We start from the raw sequence: 18,412 nt of genomic DNA on the forward strand, positions 1-18,412 counted from the left end.
GTACCTATTAAGTTTGTGATATCAGTGGGCTAAATAGTTACTAGTCATTAAAATGAAGTACTAGTAATTATATTTTTTAGGATAGTAACATTTAAATAGATACTAATCACTATTAGAATAAGTACTAGTATCTAATGAAAAAGTACTAGTATCTATTGAATAAGTTCTAGTACTTGTTGAATAAGTACTAGTAACTAATGAATAAGTACTAGTATCTAATGGAATAGTTACTAGTCACTAAAAAGAAAGTACTAGTAATATAAAAAATAGATACTAGTAAGTTTTAAGGAATAATGTCAAAATGGCTTACCATAATATGTGTGTGTTCTGCATAGATAGAATTACAACAAATTGTATTGTGTTAGTTGTGTCATATTATTTTACCCGACATGCATTTATTTTACATGCAGTCATTTTCTTAGCAACTCTTTAATAATGTACCAGATATAAAGTTGTAAATCTAAAAATATAACAAGGTATTTGGAAACCCATCGGGGTGGGGTTCGGTTGAATGCTTTTGACACGTGTATCTGTGCTTTGATGTATACACGCACATTTGTAAATAAACGAACGTTGAGTGTTTTTATTTTTATTTTTTAAAGGGAAGGAGTTCCCCAACAGAAAATATGTATGACACGCACGCGCGCTCGTCAGATTTGGCCCTTCGTACAAAATGAGGGAACATCAGTTGAGGTAGGTCCCATTTCAGACACGCTTTGTGTTTTGTGACTCAGTATAGACAGACTATTATCAGCATCAGAGGTTCTGCTCATTTTGACCATGTGCATAGGGTCAAGTTGTAAGAAAATACGTTTGTGACTGTGGATCGCATGCACGCGAGTCGGCGTTGACCGGTTAGCTTTCGCTAGCTTACAGGTAAAGTACCGTTATACAGGGAAATTTTAAATGAACGAGGGCAGAAAAAACGCTGTGCTGAAATGATGACTTGGTCTGTTTCCTTCTTGTCTATTTTTTTCCTGTGAGACGCGGTCGCTGGAAAGCTGTCAAATTAGCGAGTGGACACACATACACGTACCCAGACTCACTGCCACGTGACATCCACGGGAAAATATTAATGCGCTTGTCTCGAGTTATTATAAACACGTTTGAAAAGGGAATTTTGACATAAATGCAGAAGTTGTATATGGGCATCGTTATATATAATCTGGAAATCATGCATAATGGAAATATTTTGTTTTATGACATGCATAAGTTGATAGAGTTGATCTGTCTGTCTGTGTATTATGTGTGTGTGTGTGTGTGTGTGTGTGTGTGTGTGTATAGAGCTATAAGGTTTTGAGTCAAAAGTCCAATCACCCTGATAACAGTGGTTTCGAATATTACATTTACATCTATGCATTTGGCAAATGCTTTTATCAAAAGCAATTTACAGTGCATTCATGGTATACATATTATCAGTTTGTGTGTTCCCTTGCATGGGAATCGAACCCATGATTTACAGTTGCTACTAGTGCCATGCTCTTCCATTTAAGCCATAGGAACCCTTGTATTGAATGTTATTGTGAAATGCCTCTTTCAAAACCTCCATAAATTAGAATATTTTTGGCATTCTGTCCTCCAAACTAAAATTCCAATATCATTAAGTTTTATTGTGTTTAGTACAGAAGTGAACACAATATAACCACATTTGCAAACATTCAGGCTTTGGGGGCATGTTGTCACAAAAGGTCAACATGTGGTCAATGAACTGAATCTTTTTAATGGGCAATAACAGTGAAATTGTTGAAAACCATTATTTATTTATTTTTTTTTAAACCATTTTAAATAATGTGGCTATACATAAGTTGACTTCCAAACATAAAATTACCCTGTAGGTTATTAAATATTTTGTATTATTTTACATCGTAATGTGTTTTTGTCGTTACGTTTTCAAAATCCTAAATCTTTACTGTTTATTTCTAAATTACATTTTTGAATCCCAGATATTTTAATGTGAATTCAGACTTTATACTTCACTATATCTGTCCAGTATTTAAAGGTTAACGTTTTGCAGCATTTTTGTCAGAAGAAGGGCACAATCATTTGTCATAAACCTTAAAGATATGCATTAAGCTTCTGTGGTTGGTTGGTTGGTTCATGCTTGTTTTCAGGGGTCAGTTGCATTTGGGTCAGATCAGTGTTTGTAAAGCCATCGAGGAGTGGGATTTCTTAGAACTGCAAAGCACTGACTTGGTCAAACCAGTACTTGCAAGCTTGAAATTGGCAAGCTATTCTTTGTTTTTGCAGTGCAGTGTGATTAAGACGTTTTGCCAGGGGCTAATAAATCAATGCAGATTACTGCAGGGAGTGAAAAAATAAATATCTTTCTATTTCCTTGCTGTCTATCTATGATTACCAGCGCTTGACCAATATCCCAAAGCGATAGTGAAGAAATGATTAAATTTGTAATGTGTTTTTCTCACACAATTGTTAGTTGTGCGTGACTCTTTAGACATCCTTATTGATTAAAATAACAATTGGTTAATTATAAATGTAACACGCATCATTCAGAAAACCAGTTTTGTCCAAATAGTGGCAAACAAATTCATATTGTAGTCTCTGAATAACAGACGCACCACACTCACTTATGGCATTCTTTCTTTATTAAATCTGCATTTGATTTTTCCAATAAGACTTTTCCATCTATCTTTGATTTACCTCCAACAGCTTGGATTTACAAACACTAGACTTTAATAATAATAATAATAATAAATAAAAAAATAAATAAGTAATGATATAATAAGCTTAATTCCCACTAACATTCCATTGAAGATCAGCTGGAAACTAGTTTCTTTAGCCCCTCCTGGATTATGTTAAAAACACAAAGTAGGGTGCTACTATTTGCTTGTAGGGCAAATGTTATTTTCAAAATGTTCTGCATTGTGCTTTCGTAATTCTCCACCCTGGTGGCAAAGCTAATCATCTGAAAAATATTTTTATCGGCTAAGACTGTTGTTCTCACGCAGTCCACGTTATTTCAATTCTGAAACTGCTCTTTTGCAAATAGGCCTGTGTAAATCTAACCTCACCATGGGTAGGTTGACCTAACACTTGACCAGGGGCTTTTATGTGGTTTTTACAATACTCTTATTTCCCAGGATAGGTGTTACTATATGCACTGTGTCATGAGCTGGTTGGAAATTTCATTCTAATTGTTTGTTTTGGTGTGACTCAAGGTATGAATGACAGTTTCCTTCTGGTCAGGGCTTGCTTTGTTGAGTTTATTCTCCGCTGTCATATTACAAAGACATGATTGTTTGCTCCAAGTTAAACACAAAGAGTGTGAGAACACAGACAAACCTTTTGTACATTAGTAACGTGAGTATGCAACACCCCCTCCAATCGGTGTGCAAGAAAATTCACCTTTACACTTTAAAAAGTTGTCCCAGGGCTGTTTAGTCTTGAAGTGGTAATTAAATCAACTTAGTGGACAGCAGTTTGAATTTCACCTGTGACTGTGTTACTCTCTTGAGAACATAAGAATTATAGGTAAACTGATTTTCTGTATAGCGACACTTTAAAGTAAACCTGCTGCTCCTGCTGATTGATATATGAAGATGTAAAAATCAGCAATACCTAGTATTTCAAAGTAGTTCCACACTTCACGGTCATTTCTAAGATGGAATAGTTGTACAGTTGAAGTCAGAAGTTTACATACACTTAGGTTGAAGTCATTAAAACTAATTTTTTAACCACTTCACAGATTTAATATTAGAAAACGATAGTTTTGGCAAGTCGTTTAGAACATCCTGCAGCAAAGCACCCCCACAACATGATGCTGCAACCCTCATGCTTCACGGTTGGGATGGTGTTCTTCAGCTTGCAAGCCTCAGCCTTTTTCCTCCAAACATAACGATGGTCATTATGGCCAAACAGTTCCATTTTTGTTTCATTAGACCAGAGGACAGCTCTCCAAAAAGTAAGATCTTTGTCCCCATGTGCACTTGCAAACTGTAGTCTGGCTTTTTTATGGCGGTTTTGGAGCAGTGCCTTCTTCCTTGCTGAGCAGCCTTTCAGGTTATGTCGATATAGGACTCGTTTTACTGTGGATATAGATACTTGTCTACCTGTTTCCTCCAGCATCTTCACAAGGTCCTTTGCTGTTGTTCTGGGATTGATTTGCATGCTGGTATAACTCCCAATGAATATTTTATTTTGCACACTGGAGAAGAGCATCGGGATTGGAAAGTAATGATTTGTCAATAAAATAAGGTATTTGTGATAAAGTCATTAATTGTAAGCTAAGTCTAAACCTGCTTTACTTAGGAGGCCTACTTTTTCAGATAAAGTAAATGTAAATCTAAATAAGCAATATGAGAAAAGATTACGTGGGAGTGAGGGGAGTTGGAAAGCAGAAAGTGGGGTAAAATGTCAATGCTCTCTCCACCTCATAATTTTGTTTATTTTGTGATGTCATTTTGCACATTTAAGTTGTTAATTTACCCTTTGTTTAAATTTCCATTTATTTAATGGTGCATAATACGTTTTACAGAATGTCACTTTATGTACCAAAAAAAAAAACTTTGTCCCTTGGATATGATATTCTCAAAGTAAATCTTCTTGAAAAGGAAACATTTTATTTTGACCCATTAATCGTAGGTTTATTGCATCGCATATCACTGCATATTATCCAGGTTTATTGCATATCACCGTGCAGCCCTAGTGGTCAATTCTTAATTTGTTTGCTCTTTAGAAATTCTTTTTAAAAAAGGCTAATTTTTAATATGTTGGGCCAGATAAATAAGAAATGAGACTTGTTATATGAGGTAATCTTGTTATTTCGCCTATATTACCAGACTGACTTTCTCGCATTTTCTTAATACCAACATTTTGAATATTATCCTTGCTGTATGTCCCTGCCAACTTTCAAACCAAACCTACAACCTTGCATGGTTGATGGTTCCTTACAGGTATTGTGGCAGGTCCGAGGTGAAATGTCCACTGTGTGGCGCTAAAACTAAAAGCAAATAATATTTTTTCTTAAACAGATGAGTTTTTTTTTTGTTTTTTGGGGGGGGGGGATTTTTTCCCCTTTTTCTCCCAATTTGGAATGCCCAATTCCCAATGTGCTCTAAGTCCTCGTGGTCGCATAGTGATTCGCCTCAGTCCAGGTGGCGGAGGACGAATCCCAGTTGCCTCCACGTCTGAGACAGTCATCCCGCGCATCTTATCACGTGGCTTGTTGAGTGCGTTGCCACGGAGACATAGCACGTGTGGAGGCTTCACGCCATCCACCGCGGCAACCACGCTCAATTCACCATGCGCCCCACCGAGAACAAACCATATTATAGCAACCACGAGGAGGTTACCCCATGTGACTCTACCCTCCCTAGCAACCGGGCCAATTTGGTTGCTTAAGAGACCTGGCTGGAGTCACTCAGCACGCCCTGGGATTCGAACTAGCAAACTCCAGGGGTGGTAGCCAGCGTATTTTACCACTGAGCTACCCAGGTCCCTAAACAGATGAGGTTTTTAATGTTTAATGCTCTATCGAGTTTTAAATCAACAAAACTTACCTTCCTACCCTAACCGATAGTGTCTGAAAAAGGAAAGTGTGACATAAAAAAATGCAGCTGCTGAAGCAACCACATCATTTTGTGGTGCTTCTATGACACTTTTGTTTGTCAACTCGCCTGCTCATCAGGACTCATACCCCTGTCCTTTGCATCGCAAGTGCAATGCTCTATCAGGTTAAGCTTTAGCATAATTTGATCATAGCCAAACAAGCTTGTAAATGTAGTTGGTTATGTAATGCGATTGCGAACATTAAAATGTATAACCTTACAAATCATGCACTATAGCAAAAGTGTTCAGATGTCATAAGATAGCATTGTATGTGGAAATAAGACTAAAATAAAATGTTTATGAACTGATAATCTGCAGTTTTACTTGTGATTTGTGTGAAAGGGAATAAAAGGCATTGTTGTTGTAGCACCTCTAGTTCATTTTACCTGGAAAGTGCCACAATACAAAAAGAGCCATGCAAAAGTCATTTTGCAAAGAGGTAGTTATACTATAGTAGCATGATTTTATGAGACCAGGTTGTATTTTATGCATTAATTACTCAAAATTAACTTGAAAACAGAAAATGTGTATAATCCATTGACAGTTCTGTCAGTGTATTTTGAACCTGACTCCCTACTTTTAATCGGCCAACAGGGCATGATTATAATCCCATGTCGATAATCTCAAAGTAGCCATTTTCAATCACCTTTTTGCAGGACTATTTTAAATGTGACTATATATATTATATATATATATATATATATATATATATATATATATATATATATATATATATACATGTGCATACATGGATATCAGTGCATATTCACAGCGCTTCACTTTTTCCACATTTTGTTATGTTACAGCTTTATTCCAAAATGGATTAAAGTCATTATTTTCCTCAAAATTTTACAAACAATACCCCATAATGACAACGTGAAAGAAGTTTGTTTGAAATCTTTGCAAATTTATATAAAAAAAAAAAAAACAATGAAAAAACGAAAAAAAAACAAAAACACGTGTACATAAGTATTTACAGCCTTTGCTCAATACTTTGTTGAAGCACCTATGGCACTAATTACAGCCTTGAGTCTTTTTGAGTATGATGCTACAAGCTTGGCACACATTTTTGGGCAGTTTCTCCCATTCTTCTTTGCAGGACCTCTCAAGCTCCATCAGGTTGGATGGGGAGCGTCGGTGCACAGCCATTTTCAGATCTCTCCAGAGATGTTCAATTGGGTTCAAGTCTGGGCTCTGGCTGGGCCACTCAAGGACATTCACAGAGTTGTCACGGAGCCACTCCTTTGTTATCTTGGCTGTGTGCTTAGGGTCGTTGTCCTGTTGGAAGATGAACCTTCGCCCCAGTCTGAGGTCCAGAGCGCTCTGGAGCAGGTTTTCGTCAAGGATGTCTCTGTACATTGCTGCATTCATCTTTCCCTCGATCCTGACTTGTCTCCCAGTTCCTGCCGCTGAAAAACATCCCTACAGCATGATGCTGCCACCACCATGCTTCACTGTGGGATGGTATTGGCCAGGTGATGAGCAGTGCCTGGTTTCCTCCAGACATGACGCTTGCCATTCAGGCCAAAGAGTTCAATCTTTGTTTCTCATGGTCTGAGAGTCCTTCAGGTGCCTTTTGGCAAACTCCAGGCAGGCTGTCATGTGCCTTTTACTGAGGAGTGGCTTCCGTCTGGCCACTCTACCATACAGGCCTGATTGGTGGAGTGCTGCAGAGATGGTTGTTCTTCTGGAAGGTTCTCCTCTCTCCATAGAGAAATGCTGGAGCTCTGTCAGAGTGACCATCGGGTTCTCCTCCTATCGCTCAGTTTGGCCAGGCGGCCAGCTCTGGGAAGAGTCCTGGTGGTTCCAAACTTCTTCCATTTACGGATGATGGAGGCCACTGTGCTCATTGGGACCTTCAATGCTGCAGAAATTTTTCTGCACCCTTCCCCAGATCTGTGCCTCGATACAATCCTGTCTCGGAGGTCTACAGACAATTCCTTGGACTTCATGGCTTGGTTTGTGCTCTGACATGCACTGTTAACTGTGGGACCTTATATAGACAGGTGTGTGCCTTTCCAAATCATGTCCAATCAACTGAATTTACCACAGGTGGACTCTAATCAAGTTGTAGAAACATCTCGTGGATGATCAGTGGAAACAGGATGCACCTGAGCTCAATTTTGAGTGTCATGGCAAAGGCTGTGAATACTTATGTACAAGTGATTTTTTTCGTTTTTTATTTTTAATAAATTTGCAAAGATTTCAAACAAACTTCTTTCACATTGTCATTATGGGGTATTGTTTGTAGAATTTTGAGGAAAATAATGAATTTAATCCATTTTGGAATAAGGCTGTAACAACAAAATTTGGAAAAAGTGAAGCGCTGTGAATACTTTCCGGATGCACTGTGTGTGTGTGTGTGTGTGTGTGTGTAATATATATATATATATATATATATATATATACACTATATTGCCAAAAGTATTCGCTCACCCATCCAAATAATTGAATTCAAGTGTTCCAGTCACTTCCGTGGCCACAGGTGTATAAAATGAAGCACCTAGGCATGCAGACTGCTTCTACAAACATTTGTGAAAGAATGGGCCGCTCTCAGGAGCTCAGTGAATTCCAGCGTGGTACTGTGATAAGATGCCACCTGTGCAACAAGTCTAGTCGTGAAATTTCCTCGCTACTAAATATTCCACAGTCAACTGTCAGTGGTATTATAACAAAGTGGAAGCAATTGGGAATGACAGCAACTCAGCCACGAAGTGGTAGGCTACGTAAAATGACAGAGCGGGGTCAGCGGATGCTGAGGCGCATAGTGTGCAGAGGTCGCCAACTTTAGAGAGCTTCATGGAATGGGTTTCCATGGCCGAGCAGCTGCATCCAAGCCATACATCACCAAGTGCAATGCAAAGCGTCGGATGTAGTGGTGTAAAGCACGCCGCCACTGGACTCTAGAGCAGTGGAGACGCATTCTCTGGAGTGACGAATCACGCTTCTCCATCTGGCAATCTGATGGACGAGTCTGGGTTTGGCGGTTGCCAGGAGAATGGTACTTGTCTGACTGCATTGTGCCAACTGTGAAGTTTGGTGGAGGGGGGATTATGGTGTGGGGTTGTTTTTCAGGAGCTGGGCTTGGCCCCTTAGTTCCAGTGAAAGGAACTCTGAATGCTTCAGCATACCAAGAGATTTTAGACAATTCCATGCTCCCAACTTTGTGGGAACAGTTTGGGGATGGCCCCTTCCTGTTCCAACATGACTGCGCACCAGTGCACAAAGCAAGGTCCATAAAGACATGGATGAGTGAGTTTGGTGTGGAAGAACTTGACTGGCCTGCACAGAGTCCTGACCTCAACCCGATAGAGCACCTTTGGGATGAATTAGAGCAAAGACTGCGAGCCAGGCCTTCTCGTCCAACATCAGTGTCTGACCTCACAAATGCGCTTCTGGAAGAATGGTCAAAAATTCCCATAAACACACTCCTAAACCTTGTGGAAAGCCTTCCCAGAAGAGTTGAAGCTGTTATAGCTGCAAAGGGTGGGCCGACGTCATATTAAACCCTATGGATTAAGAATGGGATGTCACTTAAGTTCATATGCGTCTAAAGGCAGATGAGCGAATACTTTTGGCAATATAGTGTATATATATACATACAATAGTTAGTTCTGGTCCTCGAATCTGATTGGACGAGAGACGTTCCATGAGCACTGATGGTCTCACACCATCAGCACTCGGATGTTTCACTGTGAGAATCACTCCGCTTGTGTTCATGCTGTTCTAAACTAAAGTGTAAGAGCAGTACATATGTATTAAGAGCTACTGTATATGTGTCTTTTCACATGCATTTTTTTTTTTTTTACATTATATATGTTTGCCAGCAGGTGGTGGCAAAAGATCATTTTTGTGTGTAATATGAGCCAGTTAGGTGACGTGAAGTGAATCCGCCTCAGCCAGTGTTTACATACAATATTGATCGCTTGTATTACTACTACACTACTAAAGCTAAGAAATAGCTTTAAACGGCTTAAATGAACAACCTCAGCATTAAGACTCATCACAGCTGAGAGACATAACAGACTGATTAATTACAGAACTCAAGGTGCTTACCTCTTACCGGAGTTTCCACATTGGAGATGACGTGCTTTTTAAAATGGCAGAGAAGTTTGCAGTTTCTATTGTGAATGACACTTGCGCACCGACTGCCGTGAAATAGGGTGAAATACCCCCGCTTGGACGGCTACTTTTCCACTGAGAAAGCTGATCTTCAGAAAGCTGACAGCATCTCTGCTTGGGTGTGGCAACAGGTCAAAATCAATCAAATCACTTTTATTGTCACACAACCATATACACAAGTGCAATAGTGTGTGAAATTCTTGGGTGCAGTTCCAAGCAACATAGCAGTCGTGAAAGTGATGAGACATATACCAATATACAATAAACATCAGATTAACACAACACAATCAAAGTCTAATATACACATAATTACACACAACACAATATACAAATAATAACATATGCTGTACAGTATACAATACACACAATACAATAAAAAAGTATATATAGTATATATAGAATGTACAGTAAGTTGTATTGTACTGTATTGACATTCAGGCTGTCGGTTGATAGTAAGTTGTTAAGAGAAAATATAATATAATATAATTTATGACAGTCCGGTGTGAGATATAAGAGTAAGAGTAATAAAGTGCAGTGCTGATGTATATTGATCGTGAGAGATCGAGAGTTCAAAGTCTGATTGCTTGGGGGAAGAAGCTATCATGAAGTCGGCTGTTGCGGGTCCTGATGCTGCGATACCGGCCTGCCTGATGATAGCAGTGAGAACAGCCCATGGCTCGGGTGGCTGGAGTCTCTGATCATCCTCCGAGCTTTTTTCACACACCGTCTGGTATGTATGTCCTGGAGGGAGGGAAGCTCACCTCCGATGATGTGTCTGGCAGTTCGCACCACCCTTTGCAGGGCTTTGCGGTTGTGGGCGGTGCTATTGCCATACCAGGCGGAGATGCAGCCAGTCAGGATGCTCTCTACAGTGCAGGTGTAGAACTGTGTGAGGATGTGGCGGTTCATTCCAAACTTCCTCAGCCATCTCAGGAAGAAAAGGCACTGATGAGCCTTTTCACAACGGCTTCAGTGTGGATGGACCATGTGAGTTCCTCAGTGATGTGGACACCCAGGAACTTGAAGCTGCTGACTCTCTCCACTGGTGCTCCATTGATGGTGATGGGGCTGTGTTCTCTGTCTTTTCTTCTGAAGTCCACCACAAGTTCTTTTTCTTACTGGTGTTGAGGGAGAGGTTGTGCTCCTGACACCAGTATGTCAGAGTGTGCACCTCCTCTCTGTAGGCTGTTTCATCATTGTCAGTGATCAGACCTACCACCGTCGTGTCATCAGCAAACTTGATGGCAATGGAGCTATGTGTTGCCACACAGTCATGTGTGTACAGGGAATACAGGAGTGGGCTGAGAACACAGCCCTGCGGGGCTCCAGTGTTGAGGGTCAGTGATGAGGAGATGTTGCTGCCTATTCTGACCACCTGGTGTCTGCTTGACAGGAAGTCCAGGATCCAGTTGCACAGCGAGCTGTTTAAGCCCAGAGCCTGGAGTTTCTCATCAAGCTTGGAGGGCACTATGGTGTTGAATGCTGAGCTGTAGTCTACAAACAACATTCTCACATAAGTGTTCTTTTTTTCCAGGTGGGAGAGAGCAGTGTGTATTGTAGATGCAATGGCATCATCATAGGAGTGGTTGTTGCGTTAAGCAAACTGCAATGGGTCAAGTGAGAGAGGTAGCACAGAGCAGATGTAATCTCTGATTAGTCTCTCAAAGCATTTGCTGATGATGGGGGTCAGAGCAACAGGACGCCAGTCATTTAAGCAAGTGATTTTGGATTGCTTTGGAACAGGCACAATGCTGGATGTTTTGAAGCATGTGGGGACTACAGACAAAGAGAGGGAAAGATTGAAATTGTCCGTAAAAACACCAGCCAGTTGGTTAGCGCACGCTCTGATGACGCGGCCCGGAATGCCGTCTGGACCCGCGGCTTTGCGGATATTCACCTGTTGGAAGGATCGGGTTACATCCGCTACAGAGACGGAGAGTGAACTAACCTCTGTAGTTTCGGCCGCGAGAGCTCTCTCCGTGAGGGCGGTGTTATTTCCCTCAAAACGAGCATAAAAAGTATTTAGCTCATCCGGGAGAGAGGCAGCGGTGTTCGTGGTGGAGTTTTTATTCCCTTTAAAGTCCGTGATGATGTTAATTCACTGCCACATGCTTCTAGAGTTGGTGGTGTTAAACTGTCCTTCAATCTTGTTCCTGTACTGGCGTTTTGTTGTTCGGAGGGCATAACTGGCTTGTTTATGCTCCTCCGCGTTCCCGGAATTAAAAGCGGAGGTCCGCACATTAAGTGGCGCGCGAACATCACTATTAATCCATGGCTTCTGATCGCACACAATCCGTCTCTCTCTCTCACACACTCACACACACACACACACATACACAAACACACACACACACACACACACACACACATCCATCCTTGTTTCTCCAATAACTTGTTAGAAACAGCACAAGCCCTGATACTATTTCTGAAGTGACATTTTTGAATTACTAACGAAGGCTTGGACGCATCATTTGGTTTGAACCAGCAATGGCAGATTCTGATCCATCGCGTAAGAAAGTAGTTCCATGCACAATTGCATTTTTTATGACCGTACTCAGTTTTTCCTAATTTTTCAAAATTTACTTGTTCATTGAACTGTTGTATATAAGCAATATCACACTTGCAATTGTGCTATATGGCACTAAATCAGCACTGCTGTGATTACCTATGGCAATCTGCAGCCGAATCACAGCAGTGCTGATGTAGGGCCATATCGCACTCTTGCTCGTGTGATATTGCTTAAATATAGATTTTTTTAAGAACAAATAGTGTCAAACTGCTGGTAGTAAATCTACATGCATAATAGCCTTATAGAAGAATGATCAAAATACAGTTTTAAATAATTTTAGATTGAGGATAGCATGTTACACCGCAGGACATACGTTTTCCAAAAGTATTTAATGCTAATTAGCCTTAAGTTAGATCTCATGTTCCACTCAATTGAAAACTGAACCACCAGGAAACAACTCAGTATAGTTTAAAGCTTTCAGTAATTAGTTTGTATCGCTCTTAAGTTTACACAGCTGTGGACCGTGTGTTTGTAAGTCTTGCGACAGCACGGTTTTGATTATGGCTGGGGAGCAAGCCACAAACCCCCTTAAGAAAGTTTATAAATTGTTTGTGCCAAAGCAGTTGCATTGTTATGTCTACTTTATTGACTCCTTAAGTTTATGATTAGGTTTTCTCAAGTAGTAAAACCAAAATTAATTTGTTCCTGAATGGTTAATCTCTTTGTTCCTGTAGCTTAACTGTCAGAGCATAGTGCTAGTAATGTCAAGGTCAGGGGTTAGATTTCCAGGGAACACACATAATGGTAAAATGTATACCTTGAATGCACTGAAAGTTGCTTTGTATAAGAGTGTCTACCTAAAGGGTTTGATACAAGTTAAGCTCAGTCAACAGCATTTTTGGTGTATTGTTGATTACCAAAAAAATTTATTTAGACTCGTCCCTCCATTTCTTTAAAAAAAAAAAAAAGCAAAAATTGAGGTTACAATGAGACACTTACAATGGGACCAATTTTTGGACAGTTTAAAGGCAGAAATATGAAGTTTATAATTTTAGAAAAGCGCTTACTTTAATTCTTCTGTTAAAACGTGTGTATTATTTGAGCTGTAAAGTTGTTTAAATCAAAATTTTCACAGTCGTTTTTTTGGTATTTAACATTATGCCACAAATGCTGTCGATTGAACTCTTGTATTGAACTCTGAATATTCCATTAATAATTCAGTACAATTCCATTTATAAGACAGTTGTTCCCATTGTTAATGGTTAATTGGTCGTGCCAAAGGCAAGACTGACCTAGTACCAATGGTTGGAGAAAATGAATTCTGTCTTTTCTGATTCAGAAGATAGTTGTTATCTGCCTAGTCACACTTTGTGCAATCATGAAGCATCTTTATTTTGAAATGTTTATTCTTTGTTGCCACTATCTTGCATTGTGCATGTTTCTGCCTGCTTATGCAATAGCTTTTCTTCATTTCTATGTGTTTGCCCAATGATTTGACACTACTGCCTTTGCTTGAACTTACTTCCCTGTTTGTCATGACCAGAGCAGTTGCTTACAATAAAAAGTTAACGTGACAGGAAAACCATGAAGGATATGCTGTTTTCAGCAGGTTTTTTTACTCATTTTGTTGCATGTTGCAAAAATGATAGGCCCATTGTTACTATACCAGCAGCACTTTATTGCAGTTTAGTGACAGTAAGATACCTTATGTCAAACTTTTGGTGTCAGGAAATTATATAACCTATGGTAAGTCAAGACAAAACTGAAAGTCTAAAGAAGCTGTTTGATGACCATTTGGCATTATAATCTGATGTCAATGCATCTCAATACCAGGTGTTAACGGGGTCAAAGAACTCTATCCCAATCTATTTTAACTACTGCAATGTTTTTAACTATTTATTGTAGAACTTCATGCTCTGAGGGCAGAAATGTCTCATAAAATTTTGGAATGTGTTGTAAAGTCTTAATTTAGAATTTACAGACTTTTTAAAAAAATTTTTTTTTTACATAAAGTCTGGTCCACATTGAAGCTTATGCCAATAACTGCCCACTTAGATACAGTAGGTACTAGGAGCCATCTGACTGACATGTAAAGTAACTAACCACAGTTTTATTTTTTACATGGTCTTTAGAGGTTGGAAACTCTAAATAGGACAAGGACGTGCTCCTGGATATATCATTTACACCATCAGGGTAACACGTGAAATTAACATTATGCAATAAACGTGAACTAAACTACAACAAATATAACACAGAACATCCTACAGTACATAACTGATATTAAAAATAAGAAGAAACATAACTATTCCCATAAAATATAATGTAATGTAATGGGTCATGCAGGGAATTCTGGGAATGCCCGATTACAGTTTTACTGTAATTTTAACAATAATTTACTGTAAAAAGTACATGTACTCTCTTGTTAAACATAATATAATTTTTAACCGTTAATTATACAGGAAAATCATACTTTTTACATCTAAAATTTTTTATTTTTACATCATTTTACTGTAAAATGAAGTCTTTTTAAATAAATAAAAACAATTTACGTATATTTTACGATAAATACTTGTTAACCAATAAAACTTTTTTACTGTAGCATTTTTACAGTCTTTTACTGTTAAAATTACGGACATTTTTACAGTGGCAGCTAGTCAGTGTGCAAAATGGAACGATGCTTCAATAGGCAAGGCAATTTATTTATAAGCATTAATTATTATAAGCACAATTAAAAACAACAGGTAGTTGACCAATGTGCTCTACATTATTAAAACAAGTACATAACAACGAACATAAAAAACACTACTAAAATCAACATAATACACTGGGAGAAAAGATCGGGTTTTAACCAAGATTTAAAAGATACCAGTGTAGGAGCTGTTCTAATGTGCAGAGGCAAACTATTCCACAGCTTCGGGGCCACCACTGCAAAGGTGCGGTCACCCCTCAGCTTAAGTCTGGACCTTGGAACAGTCCAGATTTTCTGATCTGAGGACCTGAGGGATCTAGATGGCATGTGCAAGTGCATAAGGTCTGAAAGATAAGAAGGTGCAAGACCATTTAAGGATTTAAAAACAAACAATAAAATCTTAAATCTACCCTATAACGGACCGGCAGCCAGTGCAGAGTGGCCAATATTGGGGTAATATGATCTTGTTTGCGAGTACCGGTCAAGAGTCTAGCAGCAGCGTTCTGGACAATTTGCATTTGTGTCAAGGAGTACTGACTAAAACCTACATACAGTGAGTTACAATAGTCCAGACGAATTGTGATGAAACAAATGCATGCATTACCTTCTCAAAATCATGAAACGAAAGAAAAGACTTAACCTTAGCCAGTGTTCTTAAGTGAAAAAAACTTGATTTGACAACAGAATTAATCTGTTTGTCAAATTTAAACGAACTATCAAAAAGTACCCCTAAGTTCTTCACCATTGGTTTACAATGTGTAGCTAGAGGACCTAGATTAAACATAGAGGACCCAAACACAACAATCTCTGTTTTACAATCATTTAAATGTAAACATTTCAAAGACAGACATGATCTTAAATCCTTTAAGCAAGCTAAAAGAGGTTCTAATGAATTATTTTTCTTTTTCATTGGCAGATGAAAAGATATTCCATGTTTGTTAAAAACTGACCCAATTGGAAGCATTTATAATGAAAACAAAATTAGTCCCAAAATAGAGCCTTGCAGGATCCCACAAGTAAGAGGGGCTGTGGAAGATGAATATTCACTCAGAGTAACTGCATAGCTTCTATTACTTAAATAGGACTTGAACCAATTAAGGACAGTTCCTTGGATCCCAACAGACTGTTCAAGTCGGGCTATAAGAATATCATAGTCTATGGTGTAAAATGCTGCATTAAGGTCTAATAGCACCAAAGTTGCAGAATCTCCCAGAGTCCACAGTTAACAAAACATAATTAAGAACCTTTAAAAGTGCAGATTCTGTGCTATGATGTGCTCTGAATCCAGACTGAAATGCTTCCAAAATAGAATTCTTCTCCAAAAAAAGTCTGCAGCTGAAGGAGAACAACTTTCTCCAAAACTTTTGAGAGAAATGGCAATTTAGAAATAGGTCTATAATTGGAGTAAACCTTCGGATCCAGATTTGTGTTTTTAATAAGGGGCTGCACTACAGCATGTTTAAGAAAGGCTGGTACAGACCCTGATGCAAGGCAACTATTGATTAAAGACACAATACTAGGCCCAACAGTATCAAATACCTGTTTGAGTAATCTTGATGGTAAAATGCCATGCTTAAAATCAGATGGCTTTAACTGATCTACAATTTTTTGCCAGACTGGGAAAAGAGACAGGTTCAAAGTGACCAAACATAGCAGGGCATACAAGAAGGGTAGATGGGTCATAAGCAACAGATATAATTTGAGATCTAATATTAGCAAACTTAGTAACAAAAAATTGGAGAACATTTTTGCTTTTAGCTACTGATACATAAGGGCTGACCACATTATAAGGATTAATAACAGAATTGATGGTACTAAATAGTACTCTAGGTCTATGACAGTTTTTCTCAATAATATCTGAAAAATACTTTATCTTCATTTCTTTAACTGTCTTCTGATAATTACGCAAGGAATCCCTTTAGAATATCATAAGAAACTTGGAGCTTATCCTACTTCCATATCCGCTCAACTCTCCTGCAAGTCTGTCTAAGCGCTCGTGTGGCATCATTAAGCCCGCTTCACTTTCAGGGGAGCTACAGAGTCTAAGATGGTAGAACAGGTTGAATTAAATAAAGTAAGCAGAGCCTCAGAGCTCACATACAATGGAAGACTTTCCAGAATAGAAAAATGGGGGGACACTTGTATATGCTGTTGAAAACTGATTAAAAGTTGAAGAATTCATTATGCAAGACAGATGAGCAGGAAGGCGAGGTTTGACGTTCTGACATGGGAAAGAAGCACCAAAAATAACTGGCTTATGATTGGAGAAAACTGTGTTGCAAATATCAACATAAACTGAAATACCAAAAGATAAAACTAAGTCTATTGTACATCCATGTTCATGTTCAATACAGGACGGGGGTCCTCTTCTAGAGTCTCTCTGTCCGACATTTTTATGCTTCAATATGGGACACAAAGCCTTTTATATGGAAAGTTTCGCTTCCAGCTAAAATACAGGACAATAGGCGTTCCGAAAGGGACGTCATAATTTCGGCCAAAATACGGGAGGTCCCAGCAAAAACCTGACAGTTGTAAAACCTAGCAGCAATAAACATTGCATATGCCAACTCTCCTTTTTTTTTTTTTTTTAAGCCGTTGTCTTTGACGAATGTGTTAAAATTTGGATACTGCCCTCATGAAAAACCTAAACAATGGCAAAACATCCATTGCTAAACTCTTACGCACAGTAAACATATGCAAATTTGCACTGTTACTATGACGACTAATGTGGATGTGCTAGCAAAAGCGACTGCAGTCTGAATAAATAAGATCTGTTCACATATAACTTGCAGTTTGAACAATCAGTCTAAAAAAAATCAGATTTGAGAAAAAGTCAGATTTTTCCTGGAGTGTGAACAAACCGAAGTGATGCAACATCCAGAGTCATCCATCTGATGTGTAGGGCTGTAGCGGTAGTGCTTTAAAAGGTATGAATTTATAGACCAAACTTTTCTGAGAGGATTTTACCATGCAAACTGTCTAAAGCACAGCCACTAGATATATCAAATTTAGATAAATGAGTCAACCTCACTAACTGACTAGTCGGTTGTTGGACAACAAGTGGTGGTATGCTCTTCAAGCATTGAGGAACTCTCTTTTAGTCTAGTGGGAAGATCAAGGGTTCTAAATTATGTACGAATGTGTACAATAAACTCTGTGGTACCACTTATAACTGGCTTCCAAGCCCAACATCTTGGACTGGCCAGTGACCTCTTTGAGAGTAAGGTCAGTTTTCTCTTTTCCTGATGCTTTTTTGGGATTGAGGAAAACCCCAAGCTTTGAAGCAGACTAAAGTTTTAATTTTCATCTGACTTTGGGTCGTGTCAGGCTGATCCATGTCCATGTGACTTCCTCGTGAAAGCACATATACCCACTGACACATGCTCATGCTGGTACACTCAGACACACACACACAATCACACCAGCATGTTACACATACTTGGCCGTTCGTTCAAACAAATACTTGCAGACATATATGGCAACCATGACATCAAGCGGTTATTCCACAATATTCATAAAAACCGTCC

General features: G+C 38.9%; 1 protein-coding gene across 1 annotated transcript in view; it reads left to right on the forward strand.

The window, feature by feature from the left end:
- The first annotated feature begins 648 nt into the window (after positions 1-648).
- The window catches only part of LOC127434635 (anion exchange protein 2-like), an 81,779-nt gene continuing 64,015 nt past the window's right edge, over positions 649-18,412 (forward strand). Inside the window, exon 1 of the mRNA XM_051687512.1 lies at positions 649-693. The gene's annotated coding sequence lies outside the window, so the exon portion shown is untranslated. The remainder of the gene's footprint in view (positions 694-18,412) is intronic.

This window comes from Myxocyprinus asiaticus, chromosome 44, assembly GCF_019703515.2.
Source record: "Myxocyprinus asiaticus isolate MX2 ecotype Aquarium Trade chromosome 44, UBuf_Myxa_2, whole genome shotgun sequence".
In the NCBI taxonomy this organism is placed as follows: Eukaryota; Metazoa; Chordata; class Actinopteri; order Cypriniformes; family Catostomidae; genus Myxocyprinus; species Myxocyprinus asiaticus.